Raw genomic sequence first — 17389 nt, 5'->3', positions numbered from 1 at the left:
ATGTACAAATCCCTTGCTATCAATTAATAAATAATTTTTTTAGAGCCTTATTAATGATTGTTTTTAAAGTAATTATTAATAAATTATTTTAGAAAAATTTACACAATTTTTATGAAAAATATAAAAATCTATAAAAAAGTTAATATTTTTCTTTTCCCCATAAAAAGTTTATAAAAACCTTTTCATTTGACTTTTTTTTTTTTTCCTGACCTTCCTTTTCACGACAAAACTCCTTCTAATTGGTACCTTCAGCAAGAACACAGAGCAAACTCACTCTCTCTTTCATTGCCACTGTGTACAAATCCCTTGCCGTCAATTAAAAGAACATACAATGGAGAAAAGTGAGGGGTCCTCTGTCCTCATCATCATGGAACCAAACAAATCCAAAGAGTGAGTTTATGAAAGCGTCAACCGGAATCTTTCATTAGCATAACAAACATAAGCATCTGTCTCCTTGTAGCTATTTCACACACCCTCACAATGGAAGGAGACCAATATCCAGCTCCATCGTGAAATTCAGTAAACCCACAAAATTTGGCTAGACCGCCACTATGAAATCTAACCACCATGAACAACTCGACCACCATCCTCATCCTCCATCTTCATTGATCTGTGTAGATCGGTGAGAAGGAGAGCTCTGAGATGATACAGTTGATCGTCAGAGGTTGAATAAAAAATAAATTTATTTAGCGTGTTGATGAGCAGTACGCCAGTAAGTGTATTTGAGAACTGTTCATAGATTAAATTTTGGGACAAATTGTTAAGGCTAATAATCACTGCCGGCTCCAAGATTTCTTTTAAAGGGGTGGTTAAAGAATTTAAATTAAACAAAATTTAATAAAAAAATAATTGAATATATAGAGGTATTGAAAAAAAAAATCCTACAAATACATGACATTTTACTATTTTCTTCCGTAAGTTTTTATATTTTAACATCATTATGGGTTTCCAATATTAATTATCAATATAGTGGGTTTCAGTTAGCTTAACTAGTAAAGTCTCTGATAGTTGAATAAGAGATCTGAGGTTCAATTCTCGCCTACACCAAAAACTGATTGGTGTCTTGGTCTAATGATAAAGAGCATCATTAGAAGCGGACGCTATAGGTTAAAACTCTCTAAAAAAATATATTAATTATCAATATGTGTAGGTGTAATCATTTTATTTTGTAAAGTTTGTATAATATTTTGTATTTTTATACAATTTTCATTATCTATTTGTCCTTGTTTTTATAAAAACTAGTGTATAACTATGTCCATATACACAGGTATAATTAAAAATAATTACAATTATACAGTTATAATTATACAGTTTAAACTATACATTTTTTAGAAGATATTTAAATTATACATGATATAAGCTTATACATTTTTAAAACCACACATTTCTAAAATATGTGATGGGTTTTCATTATATGTACATGTGTGTGTGTGTGTGTGTGTGTGTGATTTATAATTAAATGGACACGTTAGGAAAAATTAGACTCCCATTGAAACTCAATTTACAATCTAATTGGATTTGAACTTTTCAATTTTTACACTCAATAATTCATTTGGCACAAAAATTAAAAATTAGATAGGATATGTGGCGCAAAATTGAAAATCCAATTGAAATCTAATTGAAATTTCTTTAATCTTTGACTTTATATATATATATATATATATATATATATATATATATATATATATATATATTAAATTGAATGACAAAACTCAACCCACGTACATTATATTAATTATTGACCCAAAAAGCCATACCCATCTATACATATATAAATAATACACTATTTATCTACTTAATCAATCAAATGTTTGAAGAATCACTTACTTTATTATTTTTTATAATCTCTGACTTTATAACAAAATGCTATTATGACATGATAACAATACACATACATGTAACAAACCCTTTATATTTCATAATTATTAAATTATATAAAGTTATGTTATATTTATACTATACACGCACACATTCACACAAATAATATTATAACAAAAATAAATTAATAAATAATGCACAAAATCAATATCAGACATACACTTACGCAAGTTGAAAATACCAATAGTCAAATAGAAAAAGATAGATTCATGAGAGAGAAATCCATAATTTATGTTATTGGTTGGTTTTGAGATGGACTAATTTGTGTGTTTAGTTTTGGGTTGAATTGATCTATTTCAGAGTGTGCAAGATTTAAGTCAAGGTGTGTAAAAATATTTTTAAATGTAAATTAAACTAATAATATAATATTTAATGCATATAATTTTTTTTTTTTAATCAAGCCGGGGGTTCATTTGAATTTTGAACCCCTTGAAGAATTAGTATCAACTCTCCTGAGGCTAATGTAAGGTTCTTTTACTCGAGTATGGTTAAATATTCAGCTAAATTACAGATCACACTTTCTAATTTTGTCTAAAATTTAATTCAGTTATTTAACTTTACTTTTGTTCAATTTTGTTCAATTGATCAATTCCATTAGGGTTTTGCCGTTAAGTGTCTCAAAACATAGTCTCTTGAGACTTTCTTCAAAAATGGTTCTTTGATAGAAATAATAAATAAATTAATAAATAAAACCCGCCATTTTCCTCCCCAAACCAATCCCAACCAATTTTTACAAAACAAAAAATATATATATATGGAGAGCTTCAGATGAAAATGATGATGTCGTCATTGCATTCACACTCACAATCGCACTACTCCGACAACTACCGGAGCAACCTGTAGGTCGTACACTAGATTGTAACCTCACCTCACTATGTTAGGACTAAATCATGGCAACCCATGCACAGCAACCAAATAAAAAATAAAAGTCATGGCAACCTACATGTGGAAAATCGTTGGTTCGATCAGAGGCAAATATTAAAAAGCATAGATTACACCTAAAATCTTTCATGGTTTGAGCAATGTTTGTAGGTCTTTTAGAATTAGTTATAAGGGAGAGATTTTAGTTCTTCGATACAACACAAAGAGATTTTTTAAAACTAAATCGAAAGGGATTTTATTTTATTTATTTTTTATTTTCTAGTTTGGATACGGGGAAAGTTTAAGTTTTTTTTTTTTTTTTTTTTTTTTTTTTTTTCACGTATTCTTCACAAAAAAATTAAATTTTTTTTACAGAAAAATTGATTTCTTTTAGTTTATATATATATATATATATATATATATATATATATATATGTATGTATGTATATTGTGGGTTCCAGTTAGCTCAACTGGGTAAAGTCTTTAATGGTTGTATAAGAGATCTGGGGTTCAATTTTCGCCTACACCAAAAACTGATTGGTGTCTTAGTCTGATGATAAAAAGCTATCATCAGGGACGGACACCATAAGTTGAAACTCTCTCATATAATTTAAAAATTACAAAACCATGTAATATTAGGTGCATCATATAATTTAAAAATTACAAAACTGTGTAATATTAGGTGCATATAACGGTAACCTACTTAATAGACGAAAAGTTTGAATTGAATAAAATTAATAGTTTGACGACTGAATTGAATGAAGTTGAATTTACAACCATGAATTGAATTTTGGGTAAAAAGTTAGAAAATGCAATTTATAATTTAGCCCAAATATTTTGTTGAAAGGTGTTTTAGGAATCTTGATATGAGTTCTCTTAATGCTATATTTGGTTCACGAGAGAGTGAAGAGAAAAGAAAAGAAACATGAAGGGAAAGGAAAAGAAAAGAGGAAAGAAAATACTTTGCTCGTGTGTGTTTGTATGTAAATGGGAATAAAAATAAAAATAAAAATAAAAATAAATATTCATAGAAAATTATTTTACTATTTTATTCTTGTAAATTATAAATTATGATGATGAATTAATTATGAGAATATAGAAAGTAATTTCTTAAAAAGACAAAAATTTACAGGGGTAAAACAGTAATTGGTGGAATTGCAAAAAGTGGGACCCATGAAAACTATTTCTCTCAATATTTCCTTTCACCCTCCTCCTCCTCCTCCTCCTCCTTCTTCTTCTTCTTCTTCTTCTTCTTTTTTGTGTGTGTGGAGAAACATCGTCATTCTAATTAAACAAAGGAAATAAATGATTTCCCTTCCCTTCTATCCATTTCTTTTTTCATTTTAAATTATTGAAGATGTTATTTTGAGTTTTTTTCCCCCTCAATTCACATGGCATAATTTTATTAGACAAGTTGTGCCACATCAACAATATTTGTATTTTACACAATAATGAGTATTGGTTTAAATGATTTAAAGCTAAAAAAAAAAAACTCAAATTTTATCCACCTATATCAATTGTGCTTACTTACCAAAAATTAACATATTTTCATATTGAACTCATGAACCATAAACTTCTTCACTTCACAAGACAAGCTCACAACCCACATCTTATCTACATTAGTAATGGACACATAACCCACATTGTTTCTCAACTCTTCACAAATTGAGCATAAAGTAATTTTCTCTACATCACAAATTGGAGTCACGACCTGCTACTTTTTCTCACTTCATGAAATGGGCGCAAGGCTTAAATCTTGTATCTTCGTTGTATAGGCTTAAAGGTTAAAGCCCAAATCTTGTTAATTCAAGAAATGAGCTTATGACCTGAATCTTGCTTTTTCACGGGCTAGCTTAAAGTCCTAAACTTTTTACTTCATGAAATGGGTTCACAACCCAAATTTCCTACCTTATCAAGTTCAAAACATGTGACATTGCCAACATAACAGGACGGGCCTATGACCTATATTCCTCTCACCATGTGAATTGCACTTGAAACCCATATCTTCTTTTATTTAGAAATCAAGATTAAAATCCCACTTTACCCTTTTTTGTGACTAGGGACTTCTTTTGTAAAAGCCCACATTTACACAAAATGAGTTTGGAGTAAAATTGTCAATTGTACCACTTGGGCCATTAAAATCTTGGGGCCCATGCGCATAATTTGGGGTGAAATTGCTTTCTCCCCAATTTGGGGACAAAATTTGGGGGGGGGGGGGGGGGGGGAAATGATGGGAAATTTTCCATTTGCCCTCCCTCCCCTAATTTACGTTGCTCTTCTTCTTTTTCTTCTTCTTCTTCTTTTAAACTTTTTTTTTCCTTATATTTTGTTAATTTTTAATTCTTAGTACTAGGGGTACAAGAGTAAATTTATACAATTTGCAGTTTCTATCCTCTCTCTCTTTTTTTTTTTCCACAATTAAACAAAAAAATTTATATCTCTCCACTTAGATATAAAGAAGTGTTATTCCTAAGAAAGGCTAATTTATTATACAATATTAAATGAAAGTAAATTTTTTACCAAATGTGAATTGCAATTAATATCACAAAGAGTGATCATTCAATACTCTTTTATCTCACATAATAGTGGGTATTGCTAATTAAATTTATTGTGAGGTCCTTAAGTTAGAGGAGGAAGAATTGCTCATGGAACATTGAATAATTTTCTATTATGAAGGTCCATAAAAATAATGAATTATAGTTATTATAAATGTTCAAAACTTCTTCTTTTTTTTCTTTTTTTTTATGAAAATGTTAAATTCATGGTCTTCACACTCTTAAACCTTAGTTTAAAGGGTTAAGGTAGAAATTATGTTGAATTTTACACCTTCCTTACCAACTAAATCTAACTAGAAATGGTACTTTTTTTATTGCCAACATTTGGAGTTGTCAAAATGCAAAATCAAATGAGTTAACAATATATTTAAACCAAAATCATTTTTTTACCATCATTACTGCTTACTATTTTTTTTTAAGGATTATTGCTGTGGGGGGTAAAAGGACCTAAGTGGGCATATGGGCCTTTGGACTGTAGCATGGAAGGCCGACCTACTCCAGAATTAAACTCTACGAATTGGCCCATACGCCGAGGATCCGAGGGTACAGCCGAGAACGAGCTTCTCTGCGGACAAATCCAAGAGAACTCAAAACTTCATTATGAAGGTCAAGGTATAACCCTGGAAAGACTAATGGTTAAAAGGGAATACCTTGAACCTTCTAGATGCACCAGTGTTAAAGAAAATATCAAGTGCAAAGGCTGCCACCTCCGCATTAAAGGCTTTGCATCTACCTCCCTGGCCGCATTAATGGGGAAGTGACCCCTGAACAGTAGGGCTGAAACTTTTAGTCACTGTCCAAAAACTATCAGGGAAGGAAGTATTTAAGGGGGGTGGAGGCCAGAGAGAGGGGGAGGGATCGGCAACAAAGAAAGAGACTAAGAATTGTAACTTTTAAGGAATAAATAGCAATAGTACAGAAGTGGTCATCGGCTAACGTCCGAGGAGGTCTATTTTCAGTTATCTTTTGTTATCTACCTGTGTTTGTAACTCTTAGCCCGTTATTAAGTTCTCAGCACTTCTAATCTAGGTTTCAAACCCACGCTCTACAAATTTTATTGTCTAAGGCTCATTGGGCCTGAGCTCGTAGTTGTCTTTGGGTCCAGGTGCAATTGTGCACTTACAATTGCTTACTATTATAAAGGCACTAAAGCAATGAATGGAACAAAAATACACAATAATTTCACAACATTCCCAAATTAGTCTACCACCATATTATGCAACTTTTTTTTTATTGACCCATATATAAAGTAATAGACTAATTTTGAAATTTTGTAAATTTGATGTGTGTGTGTGAGTGTATATATATAATTTTTTTTTTATGTATCCCTAGGACTCTTATAAAGGTCCATACAACTAATATATTTATGAGAAGTGTTATGTCCACAATATTCTCACAACAAATCATAATTGGTAAGTTGTTATTGGTTATAATTTGAATTCACAACTTAAATTTACTTTTTTGCATATTCATAACAGCCAATAACAATCTATCACTTGAGATTTGTTGTAAAAGTGTTGTGAAAATATTGTGGATACAAAAATTTTCTAAATTTATAATTATTAGAAATGTTCAATCTTCTAAAAAAGAAAGAGAAATGATATGTCCACAGCATTTTCACAACATTTTTACAACAAATCCTAAGTGGCAGGTTGTTATTGTTGGGGCAAAAAAGTAATCTTACTCTTAGGTTCAAATTTGAACCAATAATAACTAACCACCTGTGATTTATTGTAAAAATATTGTGGACATAGCATCTCTCAAAAAGAAAAGTAGAAAGGTTCAAAATCATTAATTTAGTAGTATTAATGATACATTTAAATCTTAATGTACGTAGATCTTATACTTTTTCCATAAATGTTCCATGCATTTAAATCTTAGTGTATGTAGAAATTACACTTTTTCTATAAGTGTTTCACCCTACTTAATAACTACATTTTAGAAGATAAGGTGATTAGGTTGCCAAAATTTATAGGAAGTTAATGTATAATATTAAATGATTTAACAATGATTTAAAATAGAAATGAATTTTCATTCTTCTCAAGAAAAATTAGAAAGGTTCGAAATCATTAATATAAGAGAGGTAATATGTCTACAACATTTTCACAATAAATCATAGGTGGTTAGTTGTTATCGGTTTTAATTTGAATCTACCATTGAAATTACTTTTCTATCCCACTAATAATAACCCATAACAACCTGCCACATAAGATTTGTTATGAAAATGTTGTAAATATAGTATTTCTCTTAATATAATAGTCTTCATGATGCATTTAAATATAAGTTAGTATAGGTAGAACTTATACTTTTTCCATAAATTTTCTATGCTTTTAAATCTTAGTGTATGTAGAAATATACTTTTTCCAAAAGTGTTTCACCTTGCTTAATAACTACATTTTAGAAGATATGGTCTTCTTAATTAGGTTGCCAAAATTTATAGGAAGTTAATGTACAATATTAAATGATTAACAATGATTTAAAATAGAAATAAATTTTCACCCTTCTCAAGAAAAATTTGAAAGGTTCAAAATCATTAATTTAGTACTCTTTCATGATGCATTTAAATCTAAGTTAGTGTAGGTAGAACTTATACTTTTTCCATAAATGTTCTATGCATTTAAATCTTAGTTTATGTAGAAATTATACTTTTTCCATAAGTGTTTCACCCTACTTAATAACTACATTTTAGAAGATATGGTCTTCTTAATTAGGTTGCCAAAATTTATAGGAAGTTAATGTACAATATTAAATGATTTAACAATGATTTAAGGGAAATGCTAACGAATACACTTAAGGCATTGGTTAATAATCTATTTAAAGAAATTTTTTATGGGAAAAGAAAAAAAAATACTTTAATGTTTTGATAGTTTTTTTCATTTCTCATAAAAGTGATGTCAAAACTTTCTTAAAATAGATTGTTAATCAATACCCTATGGGCACTTGTTAGCCTAACCCATGATTTAAAGTAGAAATAAATTTCCACTCTTCTCAAGAAAAATTTGAAAGGTTCAAAATCATTAATTTAGTAGTCTTCATGATGCATTTAAATCTAAGTTAGTATAGGTAGAACTTATACTTTTTCCATAAATGTTCCATGCATTTAAATCTTAGTGTATGTAGAAATTATACTTTTTCCATAAGTGTTTCACCCTACATAATAACTACATTTTAGAAGATATGGTCTTCTTAATTAGGTTGCCAAAATTTTTAGGAAGTTAATGTAAAATATTAAATGATTTAACAATGATTTAAAATAGAAATAAATTTTCATTCTTCTCAAGAAAAATTAGAAATGTTCAAAATCACCACTGCTTCCCCTTGGTGCGGTGGTCACTCTGCAAGTATAAATATTGCTTGTGGGGTGTGGGAGGCAAGGGCCAGGGTTCAAGTCTCCAGGAGAGAGCTTCACACACATATACACTTAGATTAGGCTAGAGTAGAATTCTATCTTGTATCAAAGAAAAAAAGAAATGTTCAAAATCATTAATTTAGTAGTCTTCTTGATGCATTTAAATCTAAGTTAGTGTAGGTAGAACTTATACTTTTTCCATAGATGTTCCATGCATTTATATTTTAGTGGATGTAGAAATTATACTTTTTCCATAAGTGTTTCACCATACTTAATAACTACATTTTAGAAGATATGGTCTTCTTAATTAGGTTGCCAAAATCTATAGGAAGTTAATATACAATACTAAATGATTTAACAATGATTTAAAATAGAAATAAATTTTCAATCTTCCCAAGAAAAATTAGAAATGTTCAAAATCATTAATTTAATAGGCTTCATGATGCATTTAAATCTTAGTATTAGTGTACGTAGAACTTATACTTTTTCCATAAATGTTCCATGCATTTAAATCTTAGTGTATGTAGAAATTATACTTTTTCCATAAGTGTTTCACCCTACTTAATGACTCCATTTTAGAAGACATGGTCTTCTTAATTAGATTGCCAAAAATTATAGGAAGTTAAAATACAATATTAAATGATTTAGAAATGATTTAAGATAGAAATAAATTTTCATTCTTCTCAAAAAAAATTAGAAAGGTTCAAAATCATTGATTTAGTAATCTTCATGATGCATTTAAATATTAGTGTAGGTAGAACTTATACTTTTCCATAAATGTTCCATTTAATTAAATTTTAGTGTATGTAGAAATTATATTTTTTCCCTAAGTGTTCCACCCTACTTAATAACTACATTTTTGAACATATGATCTTATTAATAATACAATTAATAATATTGTATCTATTGTATTCCTTTTTTTAGTGATTATAAACTACAGTTAATAAAATTACCATAGAATCTAGTAAATAAAATTTAAAATATTTCCAACTCAAACGCAAATAGTTTATGGACATATAAAGACCATAAAATTGGAGAAAATAAGAGTTTCGATGCCTTAGTTTTACTTTATTGAGTTGCAATTTTCAACATGTAAAAAAGGAGCGTAATAACTTAGTCCGTGTTCTCACTAAACAAATAGTTCTATTTGTAGACACCAATGTATATATGGATAGAAGAGCTACCTAGTGACTTGAATAATGTATTCAAATTTAATTTAGTTCAATAAAATTACTTACCTTTTCTAAAAAGAAAAGACCATACAATGAAAAAAAAGTGAGGGGTCCTCGTGGAAATCAAACAAATTCATAAAGTGAGTTATACAAAGCGTCAACTGGAGTCTCTCATTAGCATAACAAACATAAACCTTAGTCTCTTTGTAGGTATTACACATAGGATGAAATTTGACAACAAACTTGGTTGTAGCCTAAAATCATAGTCACCCTAGTTATAGTTGAAGGCTACAACTTCCTTTAAAAAAAAATCAGCATTACTACATATTTTGAAAATCTAATGTTGAATTACATTTTTTTTACGCTCTTAATATACATGTTAAATTTTGTACCAATTAAATGTTATTTACTATATGATCTATGAACTTATTTTTTATGCATAATTTACAAAAACTTGCAATTTAAACAATTGATTGATAACATAGTTATTGATTTTTGATTTTTTGGAAATTTTGCAGGTATGGAGGATATAAAAAGAAAATATTATCCATTGATGGATTTGTTAAAATTTACTTTCAATAAAAAGATATTAAATGAAGTTGTAGTCTTAGGCTACAGCCAAGTTTGTATCCAAACTTTGTCCTTTTACACACACCCTCACAAAGGAAGAAGACTGATATCCACCACCACCATGAAATTCAATAAACCCACAAAATTTGGCTAGACCACCACTATAAAATCCAACCACCATGAATAACTCGATCACCATCCTCATCCTCCATTTCCATCAATCTATGTCTATCGGGAGCTCTGAGATGATACAATTGAGTTAGGGGTTGAATAAAAAATAAATTTACTTAGTGTGTTTCTGAGCAATACCCTAATAAGTGTATTAGGCTACTATTCATGGATAAATTTTGGAAGTAATTGTTAAGGCTGATGTAGAATGCTTTCACAATTTTATTTGAATTTCATTAAATATTTGGCTAAATTACAAATTATACCTTCTAATTTCACCTAAAATTCAATTCATGAATTGTCTAACTTTTTCGTTCAATTCAATCTCTTAACTTTTAATTTTATTAAATTATCTAACTTTAACTTCGTTCAATACAACACAAAGAGATTTTTTAAAGCTAAATTGAAAGGGATTTTTTTTTAGTTTGGATATGGGGAAAGTTGCTGGATTTTTTACTTTTTACGTGTTATTCACAAAAAATTAATTGTTTATAGAAAAATTGATTTCTATTAGTTATATATATATTTAATTTAAAAATTGAAAAATTAAAAAACCATGTAATATTAGGGGCATTTAACGGTATCCTACTTAACAGAGTAGACAAAAAGTCTGAATTGAATAAAATTAAAAGTTTGACGGCTGAATTGAACGAAGTTGAAGTTACAAGATTGAATTGAATTTTGGATAAAGACGTAAAGTTAGAAAATGCAATTTATAATTTAGCCTAAATATTTTGTTGAAATGGTGTTTTAAGAAGCTTGATATGAGTTCTCTTAATGCTATATTTGGTTCATGAGAGAGTGAAGAGAAAAGAAAAGAATACATGAAGGGAAAGGGAAAGGGAAAGGGAAAGGAAAAGGAAAGAGGAAAGAAAATACTTCTCCATGTGTGTTTGGATGTAAATGGGAAGAAAATTGAAAAAAAAAATATTCGTAGAAAATTATTTTACTATTTTATTCTTGTAAATTATAAATTATGAATCAATTATGGGATATAAAAAGTAATTTCTTAAAAGGACAAAACTTTATAAGGGTAAAAGTGTAATTGGTGGAAAAGCAAAAGATAGAACTCATGAAAATTATTTCTCTCAATATTTAATTTTCCTCCTTTTTCTTCATTCATTTTTCTTTTTGGAGAATCATCTTCATTCTAATTAAACAAAGGGAGTAAATGATTTATATTCCCTTCAATCAATTTCTTTTTTCATTTTAAATTATTGAAAATGTTGTTTTGGGTTTTTTTTCCCCTCAGTTCACATGGCATAATTTTATTAGACAAGTTGTGACATATCGATAGTATTTGTATTTTACACAATAACGGGTATTGGTTTAAATTATTTAAAGTTAAAAAAGACTCAAATTTTATCCAACTACATTGATTGGGCTTTCTTACCAAAATCAACATATTTTCATATTGAACTCATGGCCCATAAACTTCTTCACTTTACAAGACAAGCTCACAACCCACATCTTCTCTACATTAGTAATGGACGCATAGCCCACATTATTTCTTGACTCTTCACAGATTGAGTATAAAGTAATTTTCTCTACATCACAAATTGGAGTCACGGCCTACTACTTTTTCTCACTTCATGAAATGGGCATGAGGCTTAAATCTTGTATCTACATTGTATAGGCTCAAAGCCCAAATCTTATTAATTCAAGAAATGAGCTTATGGCTTGAATCTTGCTTCTTCACCATTGGCTTAAAGCCCAAATCTTGTTACTTCATGAAAGGGGTTCAAGGCTCAAATTTACTACCTTATCAAGTTCACGACATGTGACATTGCCAACATCATAGGATGGCTGTATGACCTATATCTCTCTCTCACCATAAGGATTGGAGTTGAAACCCATATCTTCATTTATCAAGAAATCAAGACAAAAATCCACTTCACCCTTTTTTTGTGACTTCATGGACTTCCCCAATAAAAGCCTACATTTACACAAAATGAGTTTAGAGTAAAATTATTAATTGCAGCACTTGGGCCTTTAAAATCTTGGGGTCCATGCACATACTTTGAAAGCCCAAGCCTCATTTGAGTAAAATCAAGAAGTTGATTTCATACCTTTCTAGCTGGTACAGTTGGAATATGTCGTACTGGTACCTAAACCAGTACAAAACATTAATGTTTTGTATTGGTTTATATACCAGTAACACCGGAGTTGTTCTGGCTGTTTTGGGAAAAATACCAGATTTCAGCTAGTTAATTAGTACCGGACCAGTACCATATTTACAAACAATAAAAAACTTTTCGCTCTCTCTCCTTCTCAAATCTTACTAAAGCTTTAAATGGTGAGTAGTGATTACAAACAATAAAAAACTTTTCGCTCTCTCTCCTTCTCAAATCTTACTAAAGCTTTAAATGGTGAGTAGTGACGCCAAAAAATTAGTGAGGTTGCGATTCTTAATGTTGATAAAAAAAAGTGTAAAAAGAGAGAAAAAGAGAAATTTGGTGAAGCTATGAGAGAGAGAAAGATCTGGAAAATATAGAAGAGGAAGAGACTGAAAAGATGAAAGAATTTGAAAGGTTGAAGAGATCAGATATGCCAGTAAATGTGTGAAGGTAAATGACCAAAGAGATGATTTTTTATTTTAAAAAAAAATTGTGAAGAGAAAATGCTAAGATCACAACTTTTGCTACAATTTTCTTATGTGGCAAGTTGTGAATGGAGGAGTTGTAAACCTACCACTTTTACTCCACTACTCAAGACTTGCCACGTGAGCAAGATGTGGCAAGAGTTGTAATCTTAGCATTTGTGAAATGATAATGGCACCTTAGAACTTGTAAAATGACACGTTGTTACTAGCTACTTTTTATTATATATATATTTTTAGAAACATTGTTACTTGATAGGCGTCTGAAGTAAAATAAATAATTTAAGTTAGGGGGGGGGGGGGGAGGTATGAACACAAATAAAAGTAAAAGTGTCTAAAACTATAGTAAATGGTTCAATAATTACTAAAAGAAAAAATTAGTCATGTAAAAATTTATTTGGTAGAGATTTTTTTTAAAGGTTAATTGCTAGAAATGTATAATAGATAGTAATAAAATTATTTATTTTATATGCCAATGAAAATAATTATTATCAAATTTAATTATATATTTATAAAAATTGAGGTAATCTTGAAACGGTACACTAGTATTGACTGGTATTGAAATATATCATTTTTTTGGTCAAGCCAAAACGGTCATTGGTACGAAATTGACTCTATTGAGTATAATACTTCATTTGGTATCAAGAAACCTCAATTTGTTATGTCCAACTCACTAAAAGACAAGAGCATCAAGTAGATACACAAACAAGTTAGTTTCTTTGAATTAATTAGATTTGTTTAAAGAAACTAAGGAGTCGATTGGTTGAGGAGAAAAGTGGGATGATTTGTGGGGACAAGAGAAAATAGGGGAGAAAAGTGTATTTAATTGGGAAGGAGAGAGGGAAGTGAAAATGGTAGGGCCCAGGAGTTTTCTCCTTGGGCCCACCACTTGGGGTGAAATGGCATTTCTCTCCAATTTGGGGAGAAAATGGGAGGAGTGGATTTGATGGGAAGTTACCCATCTGTCCTCACTCCTGTAACTTATGCTGCTTTTCTTATTTCTTTCTTTTTTTCTTTTTTTTTTTAAATTTTATTTTTACATTTTCAAACAAATATATATTTAGGTTTTTTTATTTCTAAACTTTTTTCCTTATATATTATTAAATTTCTTTCTTAGTACTAGGGGCATAGGAATAAATTTTTACAATCTATAGTTTCTATCCTCTTTTTTTCTCTCAACTAAATAATTTTTTTTCTCTATATTTCCACTTTTTCACCCCAACCAAAGGAAGACATAAAGAAGAGAAGTCTTATGAAAGGCTAACTTGTTGTACAATTAATACTTAATTAGCTTGTAATCCTATGTATATGCATGGATACATTTAAAAATATACAATAAGATGCATAATATACTTCATATATATATATATAATTTAAATACTATTGATAGTCATTTTTATATTTTGTTAACTCCTTAAAAAAATTTGTAAGGATATTATTAGGTATAAAATGTAAATTGTCAATGTGGGGATTAAAAGGACCTAAGTAAGTGTTTGGGCCTTGGGCTTTGTTGATGGGCGCTAGTTTGTTTTAGACTAAAAGCCTCTTAGAACTGTAGGTCGGCCAATGAGTCAAGAGTCTGAGGATTCGTCCGAGGACGAATATCTCCTCGAACAGACCCACGATGACCCTGGGATTCGCCAAAAAGATCAAGGCAGAGTTCCGGAAAAACTGTTGGTTAAGAGGGGGATTTAAGCACCCTTCAGACGCAACGGTGTGAGAGAAATATCTTAGAAAAAGGCTGCTACCTCCACATTAAAGACCCTGCATCTACTTTCCTGGCCGCATTAATGGGGGAGTGACCCCTGAATAGTAGAAGTCAGCCTTCTTGTTATAATTTAAAGACTTCCAGAGGGTGGTGGATGGGACAAGTGTCTAATAGGGTGATTTGTGTTACACGTGGATAAAGAGAGAAGAAGAAGAAGTATTTAAGGAGGAAAGAGGGCAAAGAAAGGGAGAGAGACAAATATTAAGAACTGTGACATTTGAGAGAAAAAAGAGAAATAATATATATAATTTGTCCTCGGCTTACATCCGAGGAGGTTTATTTTGCCCTGTTTGTCTATTATTTGCAAACACTGTAATATTTTAGCTTGTTCATCAAGTTTCAAATATCACTAAACTAGATTGCGAGCCCACACTCTACAAATTTCATTGTTTAAGGCTCATTGGGCCTGAGCCCACGTGTGTTTTTGGGTCTAGGCGCAATTGTGCACTTACAATTGGCACCGTCTGTGGGAAATTTAGCGTGGGAAAACTCGAACACCATGGCAGGCTTAGGCTCACACCATGCAGAATCTCAGGGATCGCAACCTGAGGATCTTTTCGAGCGTCTTGAGCGTCGGAGAGATCGAGAGGGTAGCGTTCACACCGAGTATCCTAGAACGAGTCATACTCACAGTAGAGGGGACAGTACCGCCCATAAAGATGGTGCTAAAGCCATGCAGAAGGAGATTTATCACCTTAAGAAAAAGCTGCGTCGCATCAGGCGGAGGCGTGCTTCACCCTCATCCAGTACCTCTTCCGGGAAATCCCAGGGAAGTAGTTACAGTTCGAGGTCATGGTTGCCCCCCAGCAGAACATCCTCTTGCGAAGAGGATGGCCTATCAGGTCATAGGAGCAGGAAGCTCCCCTCTAGGGGCTTAGGGAACGATGCCATGAGCCGGGCGTTGCACCAGCTCTCCAAATTGCCATTCTCACGTAGGATTGAGAATGGGAGGCTCCCCAGGAGGTTCACCCAGCCGACCTTCACCATTTATAACGGTCGGACCGACCCGGTGGAACATGTGAGCCACTTTAACCAGGGAATGGCTGTGCATTCTCACAATGAGACCTTGATGTGCAAAGTCTTCCCTTCTAGCTTGGGACCTGTTGCTATGAGGTGGTTCAACGGTCTCAAATCAGGGTCTATAGGTTCATTCGGGGAACTGACTAGAGCATTCGCGTCACGGTTCATTACATGCAGCAGAGTTCCTCGACCGTTGGACTCACTGTTGTCTATGGCTATGAAGGAGGGCGAGACGTTGAAAGCATACTCTGATAGCTATTGGGAGATGTTTAATGAGATAGATGGTGATTTTGATGAGGTAGCGATCAATACTTTTAAAGTGGGCCTTCCAACTGATCATGACTTGAGGAAGTCCTTGACCAAAAAACCCGTACAGAGTGTACGTCGCCTCATGGACCATATTGACGAATATAAAAGGGTCGAGGAAGACCAACAGCAGGGGAAGGGTAAGGCAAAGGTTATCCCGCAGGAGAGAAGGGATTTCAGGTCGGACAGATATCACAATAACAAGCCGAGAAGAGATTACTCCGGGAAGTCTAGTTCGGCGACACCTTAGACTGTTAATACTGTATTCCGAGAGCCGGTGCACCAGCTACTGGAGAAGGTCCGTAAGGAACCCTACTTCAGATGGCCCAGTAAGATGGCAGGGGATCCTGCCAAGAGGAATCAGAATCTCTTTTGTCAGTACCATCAAGACGTGGATCATACTACCGATAACTGTCGGACCCTCTGGAATCACTTGGAGCAGCTTATTAGCGAAGGAAAGTTAAAGCAGCACCTGTACCAACCTAGTAGGCAGGGCAGTCAGTCAGTCTGGCTCGAATAATCAGAGGAATAACTCATCTCGGCCTCCTTTGGGAACGATCAACGTTATCTTCGCTGCGCCTGGCAGGACTGGCTCATGTCCTACTAGGGTGATGGCAGTTTTGCACTCCCAAGTCGAGGAGGGGGCCTCCAAGCCGAAGAGATTGAAGCTAAATGTGCCCGTCTTGGGATTTTCAGAGGAAGACAAGGTTGGGACCATCCAACCCCATGACGACGCCCTAGTGGTTACTCTGAGGATAGGGAATTATGATGTGAGAAGGGTAATGATTGATTAAGGCAGCGGCGCAGATATCATGTATCCTGACTTATTTAAGGGGCTAAAGTTGAAATTAGAGGACCTCACCCCTTACGACTCACCGTTAATAAGTTTTGAAGGGAAAACCGTTATACCAAAGGGACAGATTCGGTTGCCCGTGCAATCTGGCTCCAAGACGGTTGAGGTGGATTTTATCGTGGTCGATGCATATTCCCCATACACTGTTATCCTTGCCCGGCCCTGGCTGCACGCTCTGAGGGCCGTTTCCTCCACCTTTCATGTTAAGGTTAAGTTCCCTTCGGGGGAGTGCATTAAAGAGATTCTCGACAGCCAATTGATGGCCAGGCAATGCATATCGGCCGCAGTGC

Source organism: Castanea sativa, chromosome 1 (genome assembly GCF_040712315.1).
Source record: "Castanea sativa cultivar Marrone di Chiusa Pesio chromosome 1, ASM4071231v1".
In the NCBI taxonomy this organism is placed as follows: Eukaryota; Viridiplantae; Streptophyta; class Magnoliopsida; order Fagales; family Fagaceae; genus Castanea; species Castanea sativa.
Note: the sequence above shows the minus strand (reverse complement) of the source record.